Genomic DNA, 13424 nt, shown 5'->3' on the forward strand with positions numbered 1-13424 from the left:
AAATTCTATTCTCTATCTGAATAATGAAATACATTTTTTTGGGTTTAATGTCCCTTTTTTATATTTGGCGTGACCACTATTTGCCTTCAAAACAGCATCAATTCTTCTAGGTACACTTGCACAAACATTTTTAAGGAACTCAGCAGGTAGATTGTTCCAAGCATCTTGGAGAACTTAAAATAGTTCTTCTATGAATTTAGGCAACCTTATTTGCTTCTGTATTCTCAGACAGACTTGATGATGTTGAGATCAGGTCTCTGTGGGGGCTATACCATCACTTCCAGGACTTGTTCTCCTTTACGCTGAAGATAGTTCTCATCCTATATTATAAAAGACAAGAGTTTGTCTGAAGCCGTCATGCGCAGTTCAGACAAACTCTTGCAGCTGATCGCACGCGCACCCACCCGACAGCAGCGCGAGGACCCGGCAGCACAGCTGATCGCACGCGCAGGGGTGAAACAACGCAGCGCGAGGACCGGCAAGTGAAGGCGCACAGGAGAGAGAGAGAGAGAGAGAGAGAGAGAGAGAGAGATTAAATAAATAAATATAACACAACACGGCCCGTGTGAACGGGCTTTAGGACTAGTTACTGTATATTTGGTGTCATTAGTTGCAGAATACATTTGGGGCCAATCAGATGCTTCCCTGATGGTATTGCATGATGGATAAATAACTTAGCATTGAGGAGACCGGTAATTCTGACCAAATCCACAACTCCATTTGCAGAAATGCAACTCCAACCTTGCAAGGAACCTCCACAATGCTTCACTGTTGCCTGCACACACTTATTCTTGTACCACTCTCTAGCCCTTTGGTGAAAAAACTGCCTTCTGCTACAGCCAAATATTTCAAATTGTGACTCATCAGTTCAGAGCACCTCCTGCCATTTTTCTGCACTCCAGTTCCTATGCTTTAATGCAAAGTTGAGTCGCTTGGCCGTGTTTCCATTTCAGAAATATGGATTTGTGGCCGCAAGTCTTCCATGAAGACAATTTCTGATCATATTTCTCTGTACAGTAGTTGAGTGTACCACAATCCAACTGTTTTCTGGCAATTTTGAGCTGATGGCGCTGCTGGTTTTCCTTGGATTGTGAAGGGATGTAAGCATGTTGTATCTTCTATCTGCTGTACTAAGTTTCCTTGGCAGATCACTTTGTCTATGGCCATCAACATTAATCGTCTCTTTGTGTTCCTTCAGAAGAGCTTGGACAGCACATCTGGAAACTCCTGCCTGCCTCGGAGAGACCTTGCTGATGCAGTATAAATACCTTTTGTCTTGTTGCTGTGCTCAGTATTACCATTGTGTATGACTTTTGACATTAAATTGACTTTAGCAACCTCAGCTTGTTAACAGAGTTTGGCTGTTCCTCACTCATTAGTATTCCTCCTACACAACTGTTTCTGTTTCAGTTAATGATTTTGCTTCAACCTACACATTAAATTGATGATCATTACCACCTATTTGGTATAATTGTTGGAATGGAAAACAATATATGATGAGGATTTGTATTTAAAGTTTCACTTTTGCTAAAACACTATTGAAAGTTTCACAAGTAGGTGGCATTTTATGAGACAAAGATTCATATTTGATCTTTACTGCTGCATTGTTTGCTGGCAATAGTCCCACAAATGCTCCAGTAAATATTGATATTTTTTTGTACGCTCTCTGAATTCCAGTATCAGCACAAAAGAGCCTTTAGCCCCAGCTGAGTAAATCCTCAGTATATAAATGAGGGATATTATACATGTTCCAAATTGTGCAACAAAATTGGAAAGCCTTGCTTCCTCACCCCTTGCCTCCCACCCATACTGGTATTATATATGATATATCATGGCTTCCCCTTACTTGACACCTGACTTCACATTTCTAAACTTCATTGCAATATATGGCCACAGATAAAGAAGACTAATGAAAAAACATACTGTAAACAATGAGACAAATCAAAAGCCAAAACAACCTCTGTGGTGGGAGAAATGCACTGCACACAATATTTTTAAACTAAATACAGACAAAATGAACAGGGGCAGACTTTAAAGGCAGGGACCAAGAAACAGGACTGTACCAGGAAAAATGGGACAGTTCGCAACTATGTACTCTGCATTACTTGTACAGTTGGGCATGTTTATTAGTGTTATTTACGCTGATTTATCAAAGGTAATACCCACTGCTGTACAGCATTCAAATAAGTATGAACATAACTGAGTAATTTGAGGTAATTCCCACCAAATATGAGCTGGATAACCAAAATCATTGCAGTTCCTCCAACAAAAATTTGTAAAGACATTGGGGCCGATTTAACAATGTGTGGGCGGATATGATCCGCTGTAGCAGATCATGTCCACTGCACATCGATAAATGGCAAGCATTTCTAGCGAAATGCTTGTGCAATGCTGCCCCTTGCACATTCGCGGCCAATTGTCCACTAGTAAGGGGGTGTCAATCAACCCGATCATATCTGATTGGGCTGATTGCTGTCCGCCGCCTCAGAGGTGGTGGACAAGTTAAGGAGCAGCGATCTTAACACTGCTACTTCTTAACTCCTGTTTCCAGCGACCCCACTGTGGCATTAAAAATCAGTGGGTAAGAACTTTTAGTAATAATTAATTATACTATTTTGTCATGAGAAACATTGGGCTGCATTTATTAAACTTCCTGTAAAGGACTGACCAGAGGTACTAGTAAAATATAAAAGGCTATTTAAAAGTTAAGGTCAATTTTGACGAATAAGTGCCCGGTTTTTAATAATCCTATTAAAAACAAGGGCACTTTAATAATTCAAAATTGACATTTTAAGCGTTTTCTTCAAAAACGTACCTTTTAATTATTATTTATTATTATTATCGGTTATTTGTAGAGCGCCAACAGATTCTGCAGCTCTATAAACAAAGGGGGAGTACAACAAAACAATTATAGGGATCAAATGGGTAGAGGGCCCTGCCAAGAGTTGCACTGTTGTAGTCAGCTTTTAAGAAGGTGATCTACAAACAGCTGGACTCTTAGGCTTACATGCTAAGGGGGTTCAGGGGATAGCAATGGAGGAGAGGAACTGGTATTAGGAAAGGTTAGTGTAGGTTGTATGCATCCCTGAACAGTAGAGTCTTTAGGGTGCACTTGAAGCTTTTAAAACTAGAAGAGAGTCTTGTGGAGTGAGGCAGAGAGTTCCACAAGATGGGAGCCAGTCTGGAGAAGTCCTGTAAACGGGAGTGTGATGAGGTGACAAGAGAGGAGGAGAGTAGAAGGTCATGAGCAGAGCGAAGGGGACGGGAGGGAGAGTATCTGGAGACAAGGTCTGAGATATAGGGGGGAGCAGTGCAGTTGAGGGCTTTGTATGTCAGAATGAGAATTTTGTGATTGATCCTAGAGGCAAGAGGAAGCCAGTGAAGGGATTGGCAGAGAGGTGCAGCAGATGAAGAGCGACGTGTAAGGAAGATGAGTCTGGCAGAGGCATTCATTATGGATTGTAAAGGAGCTAGGCGGCAGGTGGGGAGACCAGAGAGGACAGAGTTGCAGTAATCAAGGCGGGAAAGAATAAGAGAGTGGATTAAAATCTTAGTTGTGTCTTGTGTAAGGAAGTGTCTAATTTTAGAGACATTTTTTAAGGTGGAAGGGGCAGGCTTTAGCCAAGGACTGAATGTGAGGAGTGAAAGAAAGATCTGAGTCAAATGTGACCCCAAGACATCGGGCGTGCGGGGTAGGGGTAATGATGGAGTTGTTGACAGTTATAGAGAGATTGGGGGTGTAGAGTTTTGAGGAAGGGGGGAAAATAAGGAGGTCAGTTTTGGAGAGATTTAGCTTGAGGTAGTGAGAGGACATCCAGTTAGAGATGTGAGAAAGACAGTTAGTGACACGGGTTAGCAAGGAAGGATATAGGTCTGGTGCAGAGAAGTAGATTTGGGTGTTGTCGGCATACAAATGATATTGTAAACCGTGGGACTTTATTAGGGAACCTAGTGATGACATGTAGATTGAGAAGAGAAGGGGACTGAGGACAGAGACTTGCGGTACTCCGACAGAAAGTGGTGATGGGGCAGAGGAGGCCCCCAGAGAAGGCTACACTAAAGGTACGGTTTGACAGGTAGGAAGAGAGCCACGAGAGGGCTGTGTCACAGATGCCGAAGAATTGGAGGGTTTGGAGCAAAAGAGGGTGGTCAACAGTGTCAAAGGCTGCAGACAGATCGAGGAGGATAAGCAGAAAGAAGTGGCCTTTTGATTTTGCTGTAAGTAGGTCATTGGTAACCTTAACAATTGCAGTCTCTGTGGAGTGATGGACACGAAATCCAGATTGCAGTGGGTCAAGGAGGGAGTTTATTGTAAGGAAATGGGATAGGCGTGCATAAACTATTTTTTTGATAAGCTTTGATGCAAGAGGGAGGAGGGAAATAGGGTGGTAGTTAGATGGGGAGGTAGGATCAAGGGAAGGTTTTTTGAGGATAGGTGTGACCAGTGCATGCTTCAGCGATGAGCAAAATATACCGGTGCTGAGGGAAAGGTTGAAAGTGTGTGTGAGTATAGGGGTGAGGGTAGCAGAGAGGGAGGGGAGTAGCTGTGAGGGGATAGGGTCAAGGGGACAGGTAGTGAGGTGAGAGCGCAGTATAAATGCCGAACCTTCTTCCTCAGTGACAGGGGAGAATGAGCTAAGTTTAAGGTTATGAGGGTTGTGGTTGATTGAGAGCATTTGAGGGGGTGAGAGACAGGAATTATGTTGAGAGCTGATTTCATTTCTGATGGAGTCAATTTTGTTATTGAAGTGGCTGGCAAAGTCTTCAGCTGACAGAGAAGTTGTATTAGGAGGTGGGGGAGGGCGGAGAAGGGTATTGAAAGTGGATAGCAAACGTTTTGGGTTTGAAGAAAGATTAGAGATAAGAGTAGAGAAGTAATGTTGCTTATGGAAATTAAGGGCAGAATAGTAGGAGTTCAAGATAAATTTGTAATGTTGAAAATCAGCTGAATTTCTAGATTTTCTCCAGTGCTGCTCAGCAGTACGGGAACATCTGCGTAGGTATCATGTCAGAGGAGTGTGCCAGGGCTGATGATGAGTGTTAGATTTCCGAGCTATGGTAAGAGGGGCGAGATTGTCAAGGACAGATGTAAGGGTGGAGTTATAGTGGCAGATAGATTGGTCAGGGCAGGAAAAGGAGGAGAAGGATGAGTGGAGAGGTTCGAGGGAATTAGAAAGCTGTTGTTGATCTAATGACATAATGCTTCTGTGAAGTTTGGTGTGAGGAGCAGAAAGAGGGAAAGTTGTAGGGAGGGACGATATGTTGCAAGTAAGGAGATGGTGGTCAGAAAGAGGAAAGGGTGAGTTTGTGAAGTTTGAGAGAGTGCATCGATAGCTAAAGATCATTTCAAGGGAGTGACCATCTTTGTGAGTGGGAGAATCAGTCCATTGTGACAAACTGAAAGAGGAAATGAGTTGCAGAAGTTGTTTTGCAGAGGAGGTAGTGGGATTGTCAAGAGGGATGTTGAAGTCACCAAGAATGAGGGAAGGAGTGTCTGAGGAAAGGAAATAAGGTAGCCAGGCAGCCAAGTGATCTAGAAATTGAGTTGAGGAGCCAGGGGGTCGGTATATGACTGCAACATGTATAGAAAGAGGAGATAATAAGCAAATCATGTGGGTTTCAAATGAGGAAAATGTGAGGGAAGAGATGGGATGTATTTGTTGAAAGGTGCAACGAGAGGAAAGTAAAATACCTACACCACCTCCTTGTCTATTACCAGACCTAGGAGTGTGGCTGAAGTGGAGACCCCCATGTGACAGAGCAGCAGTGGATGCTGTGTCAAGGGGAGAGAATCAGGTTTCTGTTAGGGCCAGAAGGTTGAGGGAGTGGGAGATAAAGAGGTCATGTATAGAAGTGAGTTTCTTGCCCCGGTGCGATCTACGGCCTGCTTTGCTGAATTAGTCTTGCTAGGAAAATTTCCGGCATCCTGGATAAACTCGGCTGTATAATAGGGCGTATTTCTGAATTGGAGTATTGGACGGGGAGTTGGTTATAAGGAGATGTCTGGGTGGAGGGGCGCGCGGGGGGGGGGGGATTTAGGGTCTCTTTTTTCTCGTATTTGTTTTTTCTTTTTTTTTTTTTTTTCTTTTTTTTTCTTTCTTCCTTTTTTCTCTCTTTCTCCTCTTTCCCCACCATTTTATTTTATGTTAAGTGTCTGATTTAAAATAAGACTTATTGAAGACTTATAATGTAAAGGTTTGTTCCCTGTTTGTCGATACAGATTGAACGTATTTTTGATATATTCTTTTTGTGTTTATATATCAGAAGAATTGTAATGTCTCATTTTGATGAATAAAAAGAAAAAGATTATTGAAAAAAAAAGAAAAAAAGAAGAAGTGAGTTTGTTGTAAACAGAGCGAGAGTTCCAGAGTGCACAAGTTAAATGGGTAGTGACTTTTGATGCAAGAGGAATGTGAGTAAGGTTGTCAGAGTTTTTTTTTTTTTTGAGTCTGTGGGACGGTACACATGGATGTGCACGGCTAGGCAGTTGTTGGGGACCAAGATTAGGGGAGATGTCACCAGCAGTTAGTAAAAGCAACAGGGAGAGTGACATGAGATGAGATACAGATTTGCAGTAATGAGACTGCTTTTGAGACAAGGTGCAGGGGGGAGACAGAGAGTGCTTAGTAATAGGTAACGTTCGTGAATACAAAAGTAAGGTGAGTTTAAGAGAGATGGGCTAATGAACAGTGCAGGTGGATAGGGAGAAGGAGTAATTGAATAATGTAGTTTGTTATAGAGATAAAAGGCAGCAAAAATGAATATGAAGATGTTAGGCATTTTTACAAAAGAGGGAACCAGTTAAACACATAAGACACAGTATTACAGTAGCAATTGCATAAGAAAACAATAAGGTATATCAAACATAATATTACAAAAGTACCTTTTAATCCTGAAAGCTGCTCCATCGATTCCCCCGGCCGTTGGAAGCCTCTGCTTATGTCAGAAATTATGAATCCTGCTTCCTCCAATCACGTCGTTCCCCCGGGGGGATCATGGCCAATCAGATTGAGCTTGCATTCTATTGGCTGATCGGAACAGCCAATAGAATGCAAGCTCAATCTGATTTGCTGATTGGATCAGCCAATCGGATTGAACTTGAATCTGATTGGCTGATTTAATCAGCCAATCAGATTTTTCCTACCTTAATTCCGATTGGCTGATAGAATCCTATCAGCCAATCGGAAATCGAGGGACGCCATCTTGGATGACATCATTTAAAGGAACCTTCATTCGGCGAGTAGGCGTCGGTTGAAGAGGATGGATCCGCGTCGGCTGGAAGAAGATGGCTCCGCTCCGCTCCGGATGGATGAAGATAGAAGATGCCGATTGGATGAAGATGTCTGCCAGTCCGGATGTCCTCTTCTGCCCGGATAAGATGAAGACTTCTGCCGCTCCGGATGTCCTCTTTTGGTCCATCGGTGCCCGAGTGGGTGAAGACGACTCAAGGTAGAGAGATCTTCAGGGGGGTAGTGTTAGGTTTATTTAAGGGGGGTTTGGGTTAGAGTAGGGTTATGTGGGTGGTGGGTTTTAATGTTGGGGGGGTTGTATTTTTTTTACAGGCAAAAGGACTGATTACTTAGGGGCATGCCCCGCAAAAAGCCCTTTTAAGGGCTGGTAAAAGACCTGGTTACTTTTTAATTTAGAATAGGGTAGGGACCTTTATTAATGTAAGGTTTAGAGTTTTTGCCTCTAGAAGGTTAGAAAAAAAATATTTTAAATAAAGACCTCAACTGCAGGTATATAGATTAATTGGTATGTGTAGAAAGAGAAATGTTGAACACAGCTATGTAAATGGAGGCAACCGGAAAAATATACTGTGTTGTAACATTCACCTTTCATATGATTTTAGGTGGTGCCGATGTAACAACTGAGATTGCAGACAAAGTATATTTGCTCAGAGTAAATCAGACTTACCATATTTGGAAACAAAAGTAATGATTAAAGCTAATAGAATTTCTATCTCAACTGAGCTATAAGTATAAGTGTGTAACCGTAGTTAAGGCAATACTTAAAGTTAGGCTAGTTCTTGTTCCATACAAAGCATATAGGTTTCGTGTGCTAGTATCGAATCCTTTTAGTGAGTGACAGTCAGTTTATAGTAAGCAGAGTAATATCCGGAGTAAGAAGTAAACGTTATTTGGAACATTGTTGCTGTATCACTTACCGGTAAGGACTGTGAAATATTTGTGGTAACGGAGATGACAAAAGTTGCTTATCTCCTTGGAGCAGACTTGCAGCGTGCAAAGGAGGAAAATCTGCTATGTCGATGAAAGTTCCGGTGGCGTTTGACGTCACAGCCGCAAGGGGTTGAGCAGAGAGCTCCTTGCGAGATTCCCAGTTACTGTGAGTAGGAGGAGCAAGAATTCCAAGCAAGTGGAATTAGGTGACTTAACCATTTATAGGTTAGAAGAAAGATGGTGACGATTGTTAAGTGCAAGGATTTAGAGCCCAAAGGATAAGAGGAGAACAGGGTGTGGAATATACATGACAGGATCCCCCCCGCAAAGATCAACTCCGGGGATCAGGACCAGGACGTTCTGGGTGGCGCCTATGGAACTGAGTTAGGAGTCGAGGAGCAGACAAATTTGAAGCTGGTTCCCATGAGTCAGGATAACCTTTCCAATGAATCAAATAATGTAAAGCTCCGTGTAGATAATGGGAGTCATTGATCTTCTGGACCTCATATTTATCCTGGGGTACCGGATTGGATGGGAGATGGAGATCAGTAACTGTATGGTGACGAAGTGTCCGATACGACTTCAAAAGGGAGACATGAAATGTTGGATGGGTCTTCATATTAGCTGGTAGGGATAGAGAAACAGCATTTGGGTTCACTATCTTGTTTATAGGGAATGGTCCTATAAATGTGGAAGACGGCTTCTTGGTTGGAAACGGTAGTCGTAGATTACGTGTTGAAAGCCAAACGTAATCCCCCACTTGATAGTTAGGGGATGGTAACCGTCTTTTATCAAAGTGACGTTTATATTGTTCTTTAGCCAATTTAATATTTTCCGTGGTCAAGGAGAAAGAATCAGAGATAGTGTTGATCAATTCGTTTACAACAGGGCAAGTGTTGAGGTTATTATCTTGCTAATGAAAAGTGGGATGGAATCCGTAGTTTATGAAGAAGGGGGTGGCTTTGATGGTATTATGGTATGTATTATTGAAAGCAAATTCGGCAGAGGGTAAGAGATCTACCCAGTTATCCTGATGGGCAGATATGAAACAGCGAAGATACTGTTCTATCCATTGATTGGTCCTCTCTGTCTGACCATTAGTCTGTGGATGGTATGAAGTGCTAAGGAGCCTTGTGATACCCAGAGTGTGGCATAATTGTTTCCAGAATTTACTTGTAAATTGAGTTCCTCTATCAGAGGTGATGGTGTTTGGGAGTCCATGTAGTTTAAAGACATGATTCAACAATAAAGTCACTGTTTCTAATGTAGTGGGTAATTTTTGGTAAGGGATGAAATGAGCCATCTTACTGAAGAGATCGACAACCACTAGGATAGTATTATGTTTCTTTGATAGAGGTAAATCAACAATGAAGTCAAGGGCTATATCTGTCCAAGGACGTTCTGGAGTTGGAAGAGGGATGAGCTTACCCGATGGTGGATTTCTGGTAGACTTTGAAACGGTACATATTTTACATGACTTTACATATTCTGCTGTATCGTTCAAATAGTTTGGCCACCAAAAGAAGCGATTGACTAGTTCTTGAGTTTTCTTGATTCTAGGGTGTCCGACTAGGACTGAGTCAAGTTGGGTGGTCAGGACTTGTTGTCTAAGGGTTTTTGGTACGTATACCTGGTGTTGATGATAATACAATCCATCGGTGTGTTGAACTAAGACTGTCTTAGGTAGGGTTGTATCCAGTGTTTGTTCCGTCTTGAAGATGTCTATCTGGTCTAGTGATAAGCCTATAAAGTTTTCGATTGGAATGAGAGTACTTTCTTCAGGTGTTATAGCTGGAGGGGTAAATTGACGAGAGAGAGCGTCTGCCTTTTTATTTTTTGAGGCGGGTCTGTAGGTTATAAGATAATTGAAACGTGCTAGGAAAAGATTCCAACGTACCTGCCGTGATGAGAGTGTTCTATTACTTTTGAGATATTCCAAGTTTTTGTGATCCGAATAAATCAAAACTGGTATCTCAGTACGCTCCAGGAGATGTCTCCAATGTTCGAGGGATGCCTTGATGGCCAGGAGCTCTTTATCCCCTATGGGGTAGTTCATTTCGGGGGTGGCCATGACTCTGGAATAGAAGGCTACTGGATGAAGAGGATTTGTAGGTGTTAGTCTTTGGGACAATATTGCCCCTAGTGCGTAATTAGAAGCGTCCACCTCTAAAATGTATTGGAGGTTCGGGTCTGGGTATCGCAGAATTGGGGCTGAGGTGAAGGTAGATTTGAGGTAGTCAAAAATTTGTTGCAAACCTTGATCCCATAAGAATCGACCCTCCTTTTTTGTGAGATTAGTGAGAGGTCTAGTTAAGTCGGCAAAATTTTTGATAAATTTTCTATAGAAATTGGCGAAGCCCATAAATCTCTGGACGTCACTTTTAGTTTTAGGTGGTGGCCAATCTTGGATGGCAGTTACTTTGTTACTCTCCATTTGTATTCCTTCTGGAGAGATTTCATAGCCAAGGAATTTGATGTGTTTTGTGTGAAATATACATTTTTCTAATTTCACATATAGTGAATTATCTCTGAGGCGTGTTAGAATTATTTTGACATGTTTTATATGTTATATATAACTTTTTTTGTTGTTTTATATGTTGTATATAACTACAAAGAGATCAAGTAAGTCCCTGAAAATATCATTAATAAAATATTGAAAAGTGGCTGGGGCATTACAGAGGCCAAAGGGCATCACAGTATATTCGTATAAACCATAACGGGTGCGAAAAGCTGTTAGCCACTCATGTCCTGATTTTATGCGTACAAGATTGTAGGCACCTCTAAGGTCCAATTTGGTGTAATAAGTTGCATTTCTCAACCTGTCAATAAGTTGTGGTATTAAGGGTAAGGGGTATCTGTTTTTTATTGTTCGTTTATTAAGTTCCCTATAGTCTATGATTGGCCTAAGGGACTGATCTTTATTTTTGACAAAAAAAATACCAGCTCCAGCTGGGGAGGTGGAAGGGCGTATAAAACCTTTTTGTAAATTTTCCTTTAGGTAAGATTTGAGATGTAACAATTCGGGTTCTGATAATGGGAATATATGGCCGTATGGAATATCTACACCAGGTAATAAATCAATAGGACAATCATAAACTCTGTGAGGAGGCAATACCTCTGATTCTTTTTTACTAAATACATCAGAGAAAGCTGAATACTCTTTGGGAACTGTAACTGGATCTAAGATAAGTAACTGTTCATGATAAAGACAATTATCCTTACAATGAGAGGAATTAAAAAGTACCTTAGAGGTTGACCATTCAATACATGGTTTTTTAAACCATTGAATACCTAAGATGACAGGGTACATGGGTGATGGAATCAGATCAAAAGTAATAAATTCTGTGTGATGAGTTTGAGTCGTAACTCGTAAAGGAATAGTGTGGAAGTTTATAGGACCGGATGAGATCTCTTTGCTGTCTACAAAACGAAGGAGACTAGATTTGAACTTTTTAACCAGTGGAATTTTATTTAACAGTACATAGTCTTGGTCAATGTAATTGTGGCTGGCACTGGAATCAAGTATTGCTTGTGAGTCTAGCCGGTGGTGTTCCCACTGTAACAGCATAGGAAGGGAGCAATGATTAGTCTGTGACTGTTTAGCTGACAAACATATTTCTATTTTCCTGTGCTTACCATTCCTGCGTTGTAGTTGGGTGCAATCTCTGACAGTATGACCCATTCCACCACAGTACATGCATAAATCATTCGCCTTATGCCTGAGCTTCTCCTGTGGGGTTAAGGGTCCTCTGATGAACCCAAGTTCCATTGGCACTACAGTAGACTTAGTTGTAGTCTTATTTAGAGAGGAGGAAGCGGTATAGGCTTGTGGCATTCTTTGTAAAGTGCCAGAGTGTCGTCTTTTAGAACGTCGCTCTCTAATACGTCTATCTAATGTTATAGATAAGTCAATAAGTTGGTCTAGTGTATCTGGTAAAGGTTGTCTGGCTAGCTCATCTTTTAGATCGTCAGATAGCCCCAAGTGAAATTGGTTGCGCAGGGACAAATCGTTCCAGAGAGTATCAGTGGACGACTTTTTGAAGTCGGTAATATACTCTTCAACCTGTCTTTTGTTTTGGCGAAGCGAGCGCATCGCTGTTTCAGCTGAGAGCTGCTTGAAGGGGTCGTCGTATAACTGGGCCATAGCCTTAAAAAACTGATCTAGAGAATAAAGAATTGGGTCGTCAGTCTAAAAAAAAAGATTGGCCCAGATTCGTGGTTCTCCACGTAAATAGGATATAGTAGTAAGCACTTTTAAGTGATCATTAGGATAGGTCTTGGGTTTGAGCTGAAAGTAAAGGTAGCATGAATTTTTAAATTCTCTGAATTCATTCCTATGGCCAGTGAAGGGTTGTGGTGGGCATGGTTGTGGCTCATGAGCGCTAATAGTTACCTTAAGGGTGTCAATCTTGTCATTGATATATTGTTTGAGTGATGTATTCTCTGCCTGTAAAGCTGTCAGACCCTTTGCTAAATTGTCAACAGTCTGTGTGAGAGCTTCCACGTGGGAGATTAATCATGCTGGGTCCATTGTACTGGCTTGGAATTAATGTAAGGTTTAGAGTTTTTGTCCCTAGAAGGTTAGAAAAATATATTTTAAATAAAGACCTCAACTGCAGGTATATAGATTAATTCGTATGTGTAGAAAGAGAAATGTTGAACACAGCTATGTGTATGGAGGCAACCGGAAAAATATACTGTGTTGTAAAATTCACCTTTCATATGATTTTAGGTGGTGCTGATTTAACAACTGAGATTGCAGACAAAGTATCTTTGCTCAGAGTAAATCAGACTTACCATATTTGGAAACAAAAGTAATGATTAAAGCTAATAGAATTTCTATCTCAACTCAGCTATAAGTATAAGTGTGTAACCATAGTTAAGGCAATACTTAAAGTTAGGCTAGTTCTTGTTCCATACAAAGCATATAGGTTTCGTGTGCTAGTATCGAATCCTTTTAGTGAGTGACAGTCAGTTTATAGTAAGCAGAGTAATATCCGGAGTAAGAAGTAAACGTTATTTGGAACATTGTTGCTCTATCACTTACCGGTAAGGACTGTGAAATATTTGTGGTAACAGAGATGACAAAAGTTGCTTATCTCCTTGGAGCAGACTTGCAGCATGCACAGGAGGAAAATCCGCTATGTCGATTCAAGTTCCGGTGGCATGTGACGTCACAGCTGCAACGGGTTGAGCAGAGAGCTCCTTACGACGGTAAGGTTAGTAGCTTGGTCAGTTTGCGAG

The 13424-nt window shown here is 41.5% G+C and overlaps 1 protein-coding gene across 1 annotated transcript in view; it reads left to right on the top strand.

The window, feature by feature from the left end:
* The window catches only part of LOC128659185 (signal transducer and activator of transcription 4-like), a 423738-nt gene that overhangs the window by 299830 nt on the left and 110484 nt on the right, over window positions 1-13424 (top strand).

The sequence above is a fragment of the Bombina bombina genome, chromosome 1 (assembly GCF_027579735.1).
Source record: "Bombina bombina isolate aBomBom1 chromosome 1, aBomBom1.pri, whole genome shotgun sequence".
Taxonomy (NCBI): domain Eukaryota; kingdom Metazoa; phylum Chordata; class Amphibia; order Anura; family Bombinatoridae; genus Bombina; species Bombina bombina.